The sequence below is a fragment of the Protopterus annectens genome, chromosome 5.part0 (assembly GCF_019279795.1).
Source record: "Protopterus annectens isolate FY-2018-M chromosome 5.part0, PAN1.0, whole genome shotgun sequence".
Lineage (NCBI taxonomy): Eukaryota > Metazoa > Chordata > Ceratodontiformes > Protopteridae > Protopterus > Protopterus annectens.
This window is the reverse complement of record NC_056735.1, coordinates 1,205,090,867-1,205,104,725: the sequence shown is the minus strand read 5'-3', so window position 1 is coordinate 1,205,104,725 and position 13,859 is coordinate 1,205,090,867. Positions and strand designations below refer to the sequence as shown.

At 40.4% G+C, this 13,859-nt stretch overlaps 1 protein-coding gene across 3 annotated transcripts in view; it reads right to left on the bottom strand.

Moving 5' to 3' along the window:
* RCBTB1 (RCC1 and BTB domain containing protein 1) overlaps nt 1-13,859 on the bottom strand; it is a 2,478,854-nt gene that overhangs the window by 1,182,769 nt on the left and 1,282,226 nt on the right. The gene's annotated exons all lie outside the window — the stretch shown is intronic.

Sequence of the window (13,859 nt, the reverse complement as noted above, 5' to 3'; positions counted from 1 at the left end):
GACACACACACACACACACACACACACACACACACACTGTAAGCACAGTAATCCATAAAGTGACACAAAATGGCAAACTTCCACTTCCACTGTAAAACTAAGTAGCCACGTTCCTCTTCAACACGAAGTAAAGTGTCACCAGTGCAATTTAGTTCTATTCTCCACTTACCGATGCCAATGGCTAATCCAAAAGTAAAAACAAAACACTCTTGTAAAACTTTAGCTGTGAAGTTAGAAGAAGCCTCAATCTCATTAGCTCTACGACTGAGCTAATGGGAGACTCCCTAGAGAAGCAAAATGGGTAATTATGCACTGAACATTAATGTGGGTAAGAGCGAGTAGTTTCTTCCTTTTTTCTTTTCTTCTAGTAACATTTATGGTCCCCAGCCAGCACTGGGGCCTACACAGCTGCCAAAGTCACTTTGTGCTAAATGTGGGCCTTGGGTAAAAAAATAAATAAATAATTAGTAGGGCATATAAAATAATCCAGAGTAACTATAACACTCGATCAGAAAATGTTAGTTTACATGCATTTGCAAAGGCATTTTTATTTACATGCAACGTAGATTTCAGAGAATTTTTCCACAGCTAGACATGTTGGAGGTATGTTGGGAATGAAAGGGGCTCCTGTGAACATCATTTTTGGGAATGCAATGTTAGTAGATTTCAGAAATGTCCTACAGATACTTTGTCAGAAATTATTTTAGCTAAGGAAATGATTGTTTTGGGGCTAGGATATAGAAGCTGAATTGCCCGGTCATAGCAAGGTACTACTAAGTTGGATGCTGTTGCCTGCCAAAATGGAAATCAGCATAATTAATGACTGTTGTAAATGAGATAAAACAATTGGAGTTGGGAACTTTAGAAAAGAGAAGGGGCAAACTACGTCAAAATAAATGGGATCTGTGGGAACACTACATGCTATAAATATTGTTCAGGAAGAGGAAAGATACTTCAAGGAATGCAGGACTTGAGCAGTCTATGCAATGTTAAATTGAATAGCACTTTTTGAAAAAGAAATCATACTTGATAATACACGAAAAGTAAAAAAAAAAAAAAAAAAAAAGCATTTGTAAAGATGTTCAAAAAAGACTGACCACTAGCAGGCAGTGTACAGCCTGTCACACACTTTCTTAAGTGGCTACAAGATCAACCACCTGAAATGCAAAGGCATACAAGTTTTATCAACACACTCGCATGTAATAGAGCAATACTAGTAAGAGCGTACTAAACTTCAAACCTTTTTGACTATAAATCATAATACTGTACATGCATACATGCAGCTGTACCCCGTAGGAACAAGTGCATGACAAACTCTAGAAACAAACACACATGGTAGAACCATATTATCAACACGCTTTAGAATAAAATGAAACAAATTTTGACCAAAAGTAAGAACAGTATTGCCAAGAATGTTACAGTCCCTGTCACTGAAATAAACAAACAACTCAAGAGCTTAATAAAATCCACTAAAACCAAGTCTGAGGCTAAAACAGGCCAAAGACAACGACAAGGCATTTTTTAGTTATGTTAGTAATTTCAAAAGCACAACACGGCAATGTGCTTAGCTGATTGAGAACGATGTACATACACTGAGGCTGAAGATATAGCAAACCTACTGGACAATAAATGTAGTTCTAACCCCCCCCCCCCAAGATGTACCTGAAATTGGCTTATCTCCAGCTTTCACACAGATCAAGTCCTAAAAGTGCTTTCAAAAGCTAAAATACTGCATCTCAGCCTCTATACAAGTTTTGTACAACGTAAATTTAGAACAGCTACAGTCATTCCCCTTTATAAGGGAGGACCTTCCACAGACCCAGACAATTATAGACCTTAGGTCTGATCACCTCATATGCAAAGCTACGGAAAGACTTATCATGGAATTCATCAGTTAGGACATAGGGAACCTCCAAACACTGGACCCATCTCAGTTTGGATTCATCAAGGGCAGGTCATGTTTACTTAATCTGGTGAATTTTTTTTAAAACTCACCAAAGCAATGGATGAAGGCAAAACTGTACACACTGCATACCTCAGCCTGGCCAAAGTTTTTACACAATTTCTAACTCATGGCAAAGTAGAAAAGATAAATAACCTGAAAACAAACCCCTATGTCACCTGACAGATAGCCAAATGGCTCAAAATTAGGATGCAAATAATCAAAATAGGAGAGGTTACCTCCACAAAGAGACCCATCACCAATGTAGTCCCCTTGGATTCTATGCTGGGAACTCTCATGTTTGGCAGTTGCTTTTCTGAAGTAAAAGCCAATACCAAAAGTCTCTGGCTGACTAAACAGTCAATGAATCCTCAATTGACTTAGCCATCCTGCAGGAAGGGTCATCACAAATAACTGGTGCCAAAATTACGGACTGAAACTAAATGCCAAAAAAATGTATTACTGTATCCCATGGGAAGTCATCTACCGCAGGGAACTGTCACATTGACATCACACCCCTTAGAGTTGACCCAGTTGTTCGAGATTTGGGAAATCTTCAAAAGCTAGTTACGAAAATAAAATTGCCAAAGATTCCAAAGACAACCACAAGGCATTCTATAGTTATGTCAACAATCTAAATGGCAATGCTCAGATCTGCTCTGAGCTACAACAGAATGGCATTAAATATACTGATCCCAAGGATATTGCCAATATCCTGGCAGATCGATTTAGTGCCAACTTCACCCTCCTATTACCCCCTAAAGGGCCCATCTCAATACCAAAAGATTGCCAAATTCCGGTAATCACGGCCACACAGGTAGAAACTGCACTCTCCAAAGCTAAGAATACAGCATCCATGGGACCAGATGACATCCCAGGCTGTGTACTATATGAACTACAAAATGAACTGGCACCTCACCTAAGTGTCATGTTTAATCATAGCCTCATCTCAGGCTTCGTGCCCACTGATTGGCGCTCAGCTACAGTTATCCCACTCCACAAGGGGGGATCCATCTTGGATCCCGGGAACTACTGTCCCATCAGTCTGACAAGCCTGATCTGCAAGGGCATGGGACGCATTATCATGGAACTTATAAACAAAGACATTGGCAACCTTCAAACACTGGACCCCACCCAGTTTGAGTTTGTGAAGGGCCGAGCTTGTCTCCTGAACCTGACTTCTTCGAATCGGTCTCCAGAGCTGTGGACGAGGGTAAGGCGGTCCGCACAGCCTATCTGGACTTCGCCAAGGCCTTCAACACCATCCCCTACTCTGGAATCATAGATAAACTTACTATGCTGGGCATAAATCCCTACGTCACTCGATGGGTTGCCAACTGGCTTACTGACAGATCCTAGACTATAAAAGTAGCCGACTCCAAATCCAGCTCCAGACAAGTGACAAGTGGAGTACCTCAGGGTTCAGTCCTGGGGCCACTCTTGTTTGGCATCTACTTCTCTGAAGTACAGGCCAACACTAAGGGACTCTGGCTAACAAAGTCCGCAGATGACTGTAAACTGGGAGCCATTATTGAATCCCCAAATGATGTGGATATTCTACAAAAGGGCCTTACAGAAACAGATGCCTGGTGCCAGAGCCATGGGCTCAAGGTTAATGCCAAGAAATGTATAGTTATCCCCTTTGGAAAAAAACATGTACCCATGAATTACCACATAGGTGGCAGTACACCAAACATCGAAAGTGTGATGAGAGACTTAGGGACACAGATGGACAGTGGTCTCACTTTCGATAACCACATCGCCACAACAGTCAGGAAATCCTTCTATGTGGCACACCTCATCACTAAGGGCTTTTCATCCAAAAAAAGGAGGTCATTGTCCCACTGTACCCATCGCTCATTAGACCTATTATACAGTATAATGCCCCATTTGGTATGTACCTCACAAGACATCTGCAACAGCTGGAAAGGTGTCAGAAAAATATGTATTAATGTATATGTTTAGTGCTTATTAGAAGCTAAAAGGGTTAACACATTTCATTCTATTTTATGTACAGCTCAGTTTTGTATGAAACTACAAGATGCTTTCTGAAACTGCAAGATGCTCTCTGACCTAGTATTTGCTAGCACAGCAAAATTCATGTTTATGCCTTTTGGAAATTTACTGAGAAGCAGGTGATTATCTGCTAGGTCAGGAAAATAATGAATAGAACAATACTGTTTTCTATAACGTTATTGAACTTGAACAATCAGCTCTGTTTGTGTTATGAGAACATGCACAGCTGCAGAAAAAGATAGATACAGTTGAACAAAGACTGCTTGAAGAAATTAACTATAATCTGTACTTGCTTTGTGCTCGAATTAGCCATAGTACCTTGAATGGTAACATCACATAGTGAGAAGTTGTATCTAACCGGTGGTCTCCAAGGCCACGTTGTTTTTCTTAGGAAGTTTTTTCATAAACTTAATAGTGTCAGCAGAAAATCGTGGACAAACAGCTGCTATGAAATAATATTGTAAGAACATGTGATTTGTTACGTCAGCTTAGTAGGCAATGTCTTGTAAGAAATGTATAAGAATGGCTTCACTTCCTGATTCTAGTTAGACAAACTCTGTATTAGCACGTTTTTGTCTCCTTGCTGAAAGAATTAAAGTGCCTCAACCTGAACCTGACGTGTATTGATCTTTTTGAAGTTGTTTTTTCCTTTGACAGATTGGTCCTTCGGACCGGAAACTCTCACTTCGCCTCAGGTCAGATGGGCCAGGTGGCATGAAACCGTACGGGGAAGAGACCACATCGGTTCTTCTACTCTGAAAGACCTCCGACTGAATTGTCATTCAAAAGAGGCCAGCCACTGTTCTGATCTGCGACTGGAGGACGAGTTAACGGTTTTTCCTCAAACCAGACGATCAATCACGGAGGCTCAGGTAAGGTGAGATTTACCTTTTTCTGTTTTAGATCAGGGACTCAATGTACATTGTCTGTCAGGAGATTTGTCTTGTACAAGTCAGGGACAGAAAGATTGCAGTCTTGTCATAGATCAGGAAAACAGAATAGGTAGGCAGTTATTCTAGATAAACTGTAAAAAAGAGAAATCGTGGTACCACGTAAAAATAAGAAGGGTTACGTGACATTTTAACAGTTACAACAATATGGGAAATAAGTGCACAAAAAGATCCCAAGATCTGTCGTTAACTGAAGATGCAAAATATATGCAATTACAGCATGCCGACAATGTTAGTTACTATACAAAATGGGTTAATAAATATGAATATGATGGCAAATTAGAAAAATCCTCACTTATTAAACTTGTCAAACAGCTTAAAACCGACGCAAAACGTCAGGTAAAAAAGCAACGTCAATTAGGCATTCCTCAGGCACACAGGTGGATTGAGGACGCAAACCGTAGGGAACAAAAGAGTAATAATTCAAAAGCAATGTTTCTAGATAAAGAGGACAATAATTTGGTAATAGCATCAGCCCCTCCGCTTCCCTTACCAGAATATGAAGCGAGTGGACAAGTTGGTCCACCTCCGCTATACCCGGCTGTCCCCGCGAAGCCAGGACCGTTTGTCAGAGATCCCGTCGAGACTAGGTCTCGAACACGTAACTTAAGAGGGGATATTGAGTTATATCAAATGAACAAAAATTCACGAGCTATGAGTGAAGAAGAGATATGTCCACTCATAGAAGTACCAAATCCTCAGGCAGGACAGGAAGGGCAGGACCCAACTCTCCTGGTATATAGACCATGGACACCGGAAGACATCCGGAAAGCCACAGAGAGAATTCCCCATCCGAAAGTTAATTTTAGAAAATTCTTAGAAGACTTACAGGGCATGAGATTAAGTTATCATTTAAATGGAGAAGACGTAGAAAAAGTAGTTAGACAAATCATAGGGCCAGATTGGCACATGATCAGTGGCAACTGGAATCCCCGTGACGCAGAACACAAGCCACTCCCACATAGCAAAGCAGAGCTGGATAACAGAGTAAAAGGTCTTACAGACCGAATCTCTGAGAAATGGAAGCCTAGGGCATACTGGACTTGCATTAATCAATGCATCCAAAAAGAAGGTGAAACTGTTGACAGATATTATGCTAGATTATTAGAGTGTTTTAATAACCATTGTGGAATGCAGGTACCTGAAGACCAAACACATGATTCCCTGTATGAGCAGCAGCTAAAGAATGCATTTTTAAAAGGCAGTATTTTGCCTATAAGCAGCTTTACTACAAAGCACATGGTAGACCATCGTACAAGTAGATTACAGTCACTACTTGAATATGCTAGACATGCCAAAAGGCATTTTAACAGTAAAAAGAAAAAGAAAGCCCAAGTATTTTCTGTAAAAGATGGAGCAGAAGTTTATGTAGTACAGTCCGGAAAAAAGGGCAAAAAAAATGCCCAGGGAAACAAACAATCTGATAAGCAATCAGAGGAGTTTAAAGAGAGAAAGAAAGAAAAGGGGTGAATGTTTTAAGTGCGGAAAAAAGGGACATTTAGCAAGGGATTGCAAGCAAAACAAGAAGGTCACCATGAAAGATAAGGAGGGTGAGGACTGACTATATGATAGTCAAGAATCACTAGAAGGGAATAACCAAGAAAAGACAAATGCAAGTGTGATAGAGGGAGTAGAGGATGTGACAGAAGAAATAGAGCAAGTGCAGGAAATCGCAGATAGTAAAGAAAGTAAAATTTTAGACTTAGCATTATTGAGCCTAGAGCTCTACTTAGTAGATACGAAACCGGAAGTTACACTTCTGGTAGAGGGGAGGGAATTTAAATTTCTGTGTGACTCAGGGACATCGTGGACCCTGATACATCCTTCCAAACTACCAGAAAATTCAGAATCACTTGATTACATATTAGTAAAAGCAGCTAACGGACAGCTGTATTGGGAGCCACTCTCCCATAACATAGCAATAACTGACCCCGTTTCAGGGATGACCCAAAAAAGCAAAATTGTTGTTTCTGCAAAATGCCCACTAAACCTTTTGGGCAGAGATCTTATGCAGATATTTGGCATAGCAGTAGTTCCAACTATGCAGGGTATGGAAGCACAGCGACAAATGGAAACTTTTGAAGTGCGACCGGAGGACGAAACATTTTATTGGTACAGCAAAGACTTGGTCACGACTGGTCCAGGGGCAGTAACCAAAGAGCTGATGAACATAGCCATCAGTAAGTCCCCCTCCCTTGACACTGATAAACAGCATTTGTTGCACTGTACCCTGTATTACTGTAGCACACCAGGACCTGATAAGGAATATGAGCAAGAACTGTTTAGAAACCATGCAAACAGATTAGTATTACGTAATCTGTACTGGGACACAGAAGGGAACAGTGTAGTTAGCTGTTCATTGCCCCAGGAATTCTTTGCACTTTATAAATCTAATCGATTACCACATGTTAGTTTGACTAAGGACAAGAATGTGAAATGGGCAGACCTAGGGAAAAAAGTCACAAAGTGGGAAAAACAGACAGAGTTAAAACTGTCAGAACAGGGAGTACAGAAGCAGAAGTTAAATTGGATAACACAGACACACCCAGCTGTACACTTGCAGTGGAGCAAGGACAGCTGATTAGCACTCTTACTAGAAGAGGAAGAAAATGCCTTACGGAGCATACCAAAAACTCTCTGGTCAACAGGAAAATCAGATGTAGGACTCATTCGTACAGCAAGACCAGTTACTATCACGCCAAAATCAGCATTTAGACCACAGAAGAGACAGTATCCCTTAAGGAAAGATGCAGAAGTAGGAATCAAACCTATGATAGCAGCTTTACTTAAGGAAGAAGTACTGGTAGAATCTCCTGATTCACCATGTAATACACCCTTATTTCCTGTCAAGAAAGCGAACGGAGAATGGCGTATGGTCCAAGATTTACAAGCTGTAAATGATGCAGTAATACCTAGAGCACCTACGGTGCCAGATCCACACACTCTATTGAATGATTTGAAGCCCCAACAGAAGTATTTTTCTGTGGTAGATATTAGCAATGCGTTCTTTTTGATACCGATACACCCTGACAGCCAACACTGGTTTGCATTCACATTTCAGGGGAAAAGGTATACATACACGCGACTACCACAGGGATATTGTGAAAGTCCAACAATATTATCACAAGAGATGGCAAGCAACTTGGCGGGATTTACCCCACCGAGGGGCAGTCAGATTTTACTTTATGTAGACGTCATCCTGCTGGCAGCCCCCACCCAGCAAAAATGCAGAGAAAATACCATAGCATTATTACATTTTTTAGCCACTCAAGGACATAAAGTAAACAAGAACAAGTTGCAGCTTTGGAAAAAGCAGGTTAAATACCTGGGATATGTAATATCCAAAGAAGGCAGAACATTAGATGAAGATAGGAAAATAGCAATTTTACAAGCACCCAAACTGACTACCAAGAAGGAAATGATGGCCTTCCTGGGTATGACTAATTTCTGTCTGAGTTGGATTCCAAACTATGCCTTGTAGTCTGCTCCACTGACCAACTTGATATACAAAAAGCCTATGGCAGCACAAGATTTATTACAATGGACACCAGAAGCAGAATCAGCTTTCTGCAAACTAAAACAATTGATAGCATCCTCATTAGTTTTAGGATTACCAAACTATCATAAACACTTTTTCCAAACTGTAGATTGTAAGCAAGGTTATATGACATCAGTGTTAACACAGCAACATGGGGACAAACAACGCCCCATAGCTTACTATTCATCACAGCTGGACCCAGTGGCGTGATCCCTGCCCCACTGTGTACAAGCAGTAGTCGCAGCTGCAATGGCAGTACAGGCTTCAGCCTCAGTAGTGTTGTTCCACCCTCTCACATTGAGTGCCCCATGCAGTCGTGATTATTTTACTGCAAGAAAAAGTAGCATATATTTCTCCTGCTAGACATCTTTCCTGTATGACTATACTTTTGAGCCATCCTCATATCCATGACAATTGAATGATGTACAACTTTGAATCCATGTACCTTGCTCCCAACCCCTGTGGACGGCACACCACACAGCTGCCTGCAGGAGATTGAGCAAAAGACACTGCCTAGAAAAGATCTAATGGATGTTCCCTTGGATAATGCCGAGGTGACATATTACGTGGATGGCTCATGCAGAAGGGGTCCTACATGGCAGAACTTAGTAGGGTATGCAGTAGTTTCTGATACTGAGATTTTAAAAGCAAAGTCTTTACCACACAACTTATCTGCACAAGCAGCAGAGTTGATTGCCTTGACAAGGGCATGTACCTTGGCAAAGGGTAAATGTGTAAACATTTTTACTGATAGCCAGTACGCTTTTTCTACTGTACATGTTTTTGCGCAACAGTGGAAGAATAGAGGAATGATAACATCTACTGGCAAACCAATTAATCATGCACAGTTCATTTTAGATTTGTTAGGATCTATTCAGTTACCTCAAAAAGTAGCTATTTGTAAATGCGTAGCTCATACCAAGCAGCAGGATAGGATTTCAAAAGGTAATGCGAGAGCTGATACAGCTGCAAAGCAGGCAGATTCAGCTTCAGAAATATTTCTTTTGAGTGAGGAATTACAACCTTCTGAGATTTTAGATTTAGAAATGTTGAAAACAATGCAGACACTTACTACGAAAGTAGAAAAACAAAAATGGATAAAACGAGGAGCAATTCTTGAAAAAGGGCTGTACATCTCCAAAGAAGAAAAAACGATTTTGCCGTCTAATTTGTTTAGATATGCAGCTTTGTTGAGCCATGGGCAGTGCCATGTCTCAATGGGAGGATGGTACAGTTAGTGAATCGAGTATTCACAACATATGGATTTATAAACTACACTAAATATTTTTGTGCGGCATGTCATGTTTGTAATAAGCATCATGCACAAGGGGCGTTGAAGCCTAAGCAAGGGAGTTTCCCTGCACCACTGTACCCGTTCCATACTATCTGTATGGATTTCTGAACAAATGTGAAAATAAGAAGTATTGTCTTGTCATTATAGATATGTTTTCCAAATGGGTGGAAGCTTTTCCGACCAAAAATCCAGATGCAGCTACTGTTGCAAAAATGCTTGTTAGGGAAATTATTCCTAGATTTGGCATACCGGAAAAGATCTACAGTGACAATGGCACACACTTTGTAAATCAAACTATACAACAGTTAAGCCGATATTTCGGAATTTCTTTGAAAAACCATTGTGCATATCATCCACAATCTGCAGGACTAGTAGAGAGGCATAATGGGGTTTTAAAAAGTAAACTTACGAAGTTAATTAGTGAGACGCAAAACATTTGGTGTACTGCCTACCTCTGGCACTGTTGAGCATGAGAACTGTTCCAAATGCAAAGGGGTTAACTCCTTTTGAAAAATTATTTGAGAGGGCATATTATATACCTCAGTGGAAATCTCTCATGCCTGCAGACCAGGAGGCCGACAGTTCACTCGCAGAATATATGAGACGACTTCTAAGTAATAAACAACTTTCTCAGTTAAATTCTGCTTCAGATAAAGAACAAACCAGACCATCGGAAGCAGCAGTAGTCCCAGGCACGTGGGTCTGGGTGAAAGTCATCAAGAAGAAGAATTGGACGTCACCGAAGTGGGAAGGGCCATACCAAGTGCTACTGTCAACACCCACTGCAGTCAAGATCGCACAGCGAGCATCCTGGATTCATCTGACACACTGTAAACTGGTTAAAACCTTTGAACTGGACAAAAAATTTGTTACTGTTACACAACAAGAACAAAATGACCAGATATGGAGAAATAGGAATGCAGAACAACCTCAGAAGTATTGCATGATCATTCTGTTAACTATACTGATAACAATAATCTTTTTGCTGTGGCCTTTCCTTTTTCCAGCCACACAAGCTGAACTGAATAAACGTGATGCGTTACTCATAGACTGGCATCCAAACTTTAACACTTACCAAGCGATCAAACATGTGTATGCTGAGACTTTTAATGTTTCAAATTGTTGGGTTTGTACAGCTATACCAGCAGCATACGGGGGATTATTAATGACTGCTGTCCCCCTAGGGGTCAAAGAGACCTGGGAAAATTTGATTTTTGATACTACAACTGTAAAATCACAAGACAAAATAGCATTGTACCTGCCTGTTACACAAAAGGGAATTGTGTGTTTTTACAAAAATTATACTGTTCACGTGGGTTGGAGTAATTGTAATGTGACTGTTCCTTACAAATGTTATACCAAAGCTAATAATGCAGGTTCTATTTGTGATACAAACTATGACTCATTTCTTGAATCAATGCACAAAACAGTTAATGAAGTACAACATAATCCTGTTCTTTTTAAACAACTATCCATCATTGATAGAAAAATGTTTCATGCAGGGCAAGTATATATTAATACTAAAGTAGAGGATTGTTATTTTGTGTGTGGGGAAAAAAGCATACAAATGGTTACCTGAGAATTGGTCCGGCAGTTGTTTTTTGGGTTACCTGGTTCTGGCCATACGACACACTGCAGTTTTGCCTCAAGGAAGAATTCAAAATGTTAGAGAGGTCACCAAGAAACCTGGAAATCCAATCAAGAAACCTGAGAATCCAGTGGGATGAATCGAAGCAGGCTGGAGAAACCAAAACTCCGTAAAAAACAAAGATAAACTGACCCACATGGACTTGAGTGACACTATTATATCGTGGGCAGGTATAGCCCCTGCATATGGCGCAGTAAAATTGATTTGGGAGCTGAGAAAACTGTCCAAACTTCTCGAAGTAATGAGCAATGCAACTTTTTCTGCTCTCGAATTAGTAACTGATGAACTGAACGCTATGAGAACTGTGGTGCTTCAAAACCGCATGGCTCTCGACTTCACCCTAGCGGCGAAAGGCGATACTTGCGCTTTAATAAAAGAGGAGTGCTGTTCGTATATTCCTGACAACCAGCATGAGATAGATGACCACCTTGAGGTAATTCAGCAAGTGTCAGCCATGACCAAACCAGGCCCAAACCCACTGACGGATTTTTTCCAGAATTTGTTTGGGGGGTGGGGTACCATCCTAATGAACATCCTAATTGACATTTGTGTGGGATTATTCCTATTAGGAGTGTGTGTTTGTTGTGGTATTCCCTGCATGAAAAGATTAATTAAAGATTTTATAGACATGTCAGTTTCTGAAACTTTGTATCAAAGTACCGAATTTGAAGAACTGTTGAAAAATGAAACACTTTCATAAGTTTAAAATGAATGACTCTCTTAACTGCAAATTCTGGACGGAAGAGATTAAGAGAAGAAGCAAACTGTTTATGCTTTTGAAAATAGAATAAAAAGTATTAACAGGGGGGAAATGTCAGAAAAATATGTATTAATGTATATGTTTAGTGCTTATTAGACGCTAAAAGGGTTAACACATTTCATTCTATTTTATGTACAGCTTAGTTTTGTATGAAACTACAAGATGCTTTCTGAAACTGCAAGATGCTCTCTGACCAAGTATTTGCTAGCACAGCAAAATTCATGTTTATGCCTTTTGGAAATTTACTGAGAAGCAAGTGATTATCTGCTAGGTCAGGAAAATAATGAATAGAACAATACTGTTTTCTATAACGTTATTGAACTTGAACAATCAGCTCTGTTCGTGTTATGAGAACATGCACAGTTGCAGAAAAAGATAGATACAGTTGAACAAAGACTGCTTGAAGAAATTAACTATAATCTGTACTTGCTTTGTGCTCAAATTAGCCATAGTACCTTGAATGGTAACATCACATAGTGAGAAGTTGTATCTAACCGGTGGTCTCCAAGGCCACGTTGTTTTTCTTAGGAAGTTTTTTCATAAATTTAATAGTGTCAGCAGAAAATCGTGGACAAACAGCTGCTATGAAATAATATTGTAAGAACTTGTGATTTGTTACGTCAGCTTAGTAGGCAATGTCTTGTAAGAAATGTATAAGAATGGCTTCACTTCCTGATTCTAGTTAGACAAACTCTGTATTAGCATGTTTTTGTCTCCTTGCTGCAAGAATTAAAGTGCCTTAACCTGAACCTGCCGTGTATTGATCTATTTAAAGTTATTTTTTCCTTTGACAAGAGGCCACAGAAATACCTCACTAAAAGAATCACAGGCCTAAACCAGATGCCATATGCTGACCGTCTAACAAAACTCCAGCTATACTCTGTGGCATATCATCTACTCAGAGGCGATCTCTGCTTAACATACAAGGCCATGTCAAACCCTGAGCTGCTGGACATGCTACACTTAAAGAAATCCCAATCCGTCAGAGCCACATGCTCCAGGGATCTAAACCTTGTCATCACAATGAACAAAACATGCTGGAGGGACAGGTTCTTGACCCACAGACCCCCCATACTCTGGAATACACTGCCCATACATGTCAAGCAGAGCGCCTCACTGGCCCTCTTCAAAAGGAACCTTGATGATTGGATGGGAGATAGGAAATTCACCCCGGGGATCATGTCAGTCGCCCTGCTAGACAGGGGTCCAGAGAAGTAAATATTGTGGGAAGAAATATCCAGGGAATTGTTATAGCTAGGCTTGTATAGGCCCTAGGGCCAATAGCCTAGTACCAACCTATGAACTTATGTGGACAGTGCCCTAACTTTTGACCAACATATGTCTATTGTTGTAAGAAAGTTGTTCTGTACTGCACCACTTATAAACAAAGGGACTGTGTCTAGATCAAGACATGTCATTATCACCCCTTTACTCAGCCTTCATTATGCCAGTCATTGACTATAATACCCTCTTTTGGCATGTATTTGTCCACACACATGCAACAATTGGAACGCCCACAGAGATACCTTACTAAAAGGATATAAGGCCTAAACAAAATGTCCCTGGACCAACTCAAAGCCCTGTCACTATATACTCTGCATCCTACAGACTGCTAAGAGGTAACCTTTGACTGGCATACAAAGCATCCTCTAACCCATTACCAATGGATTTACTGCATATCAGCAAGTCAAATGGCATCAGAAATACACAC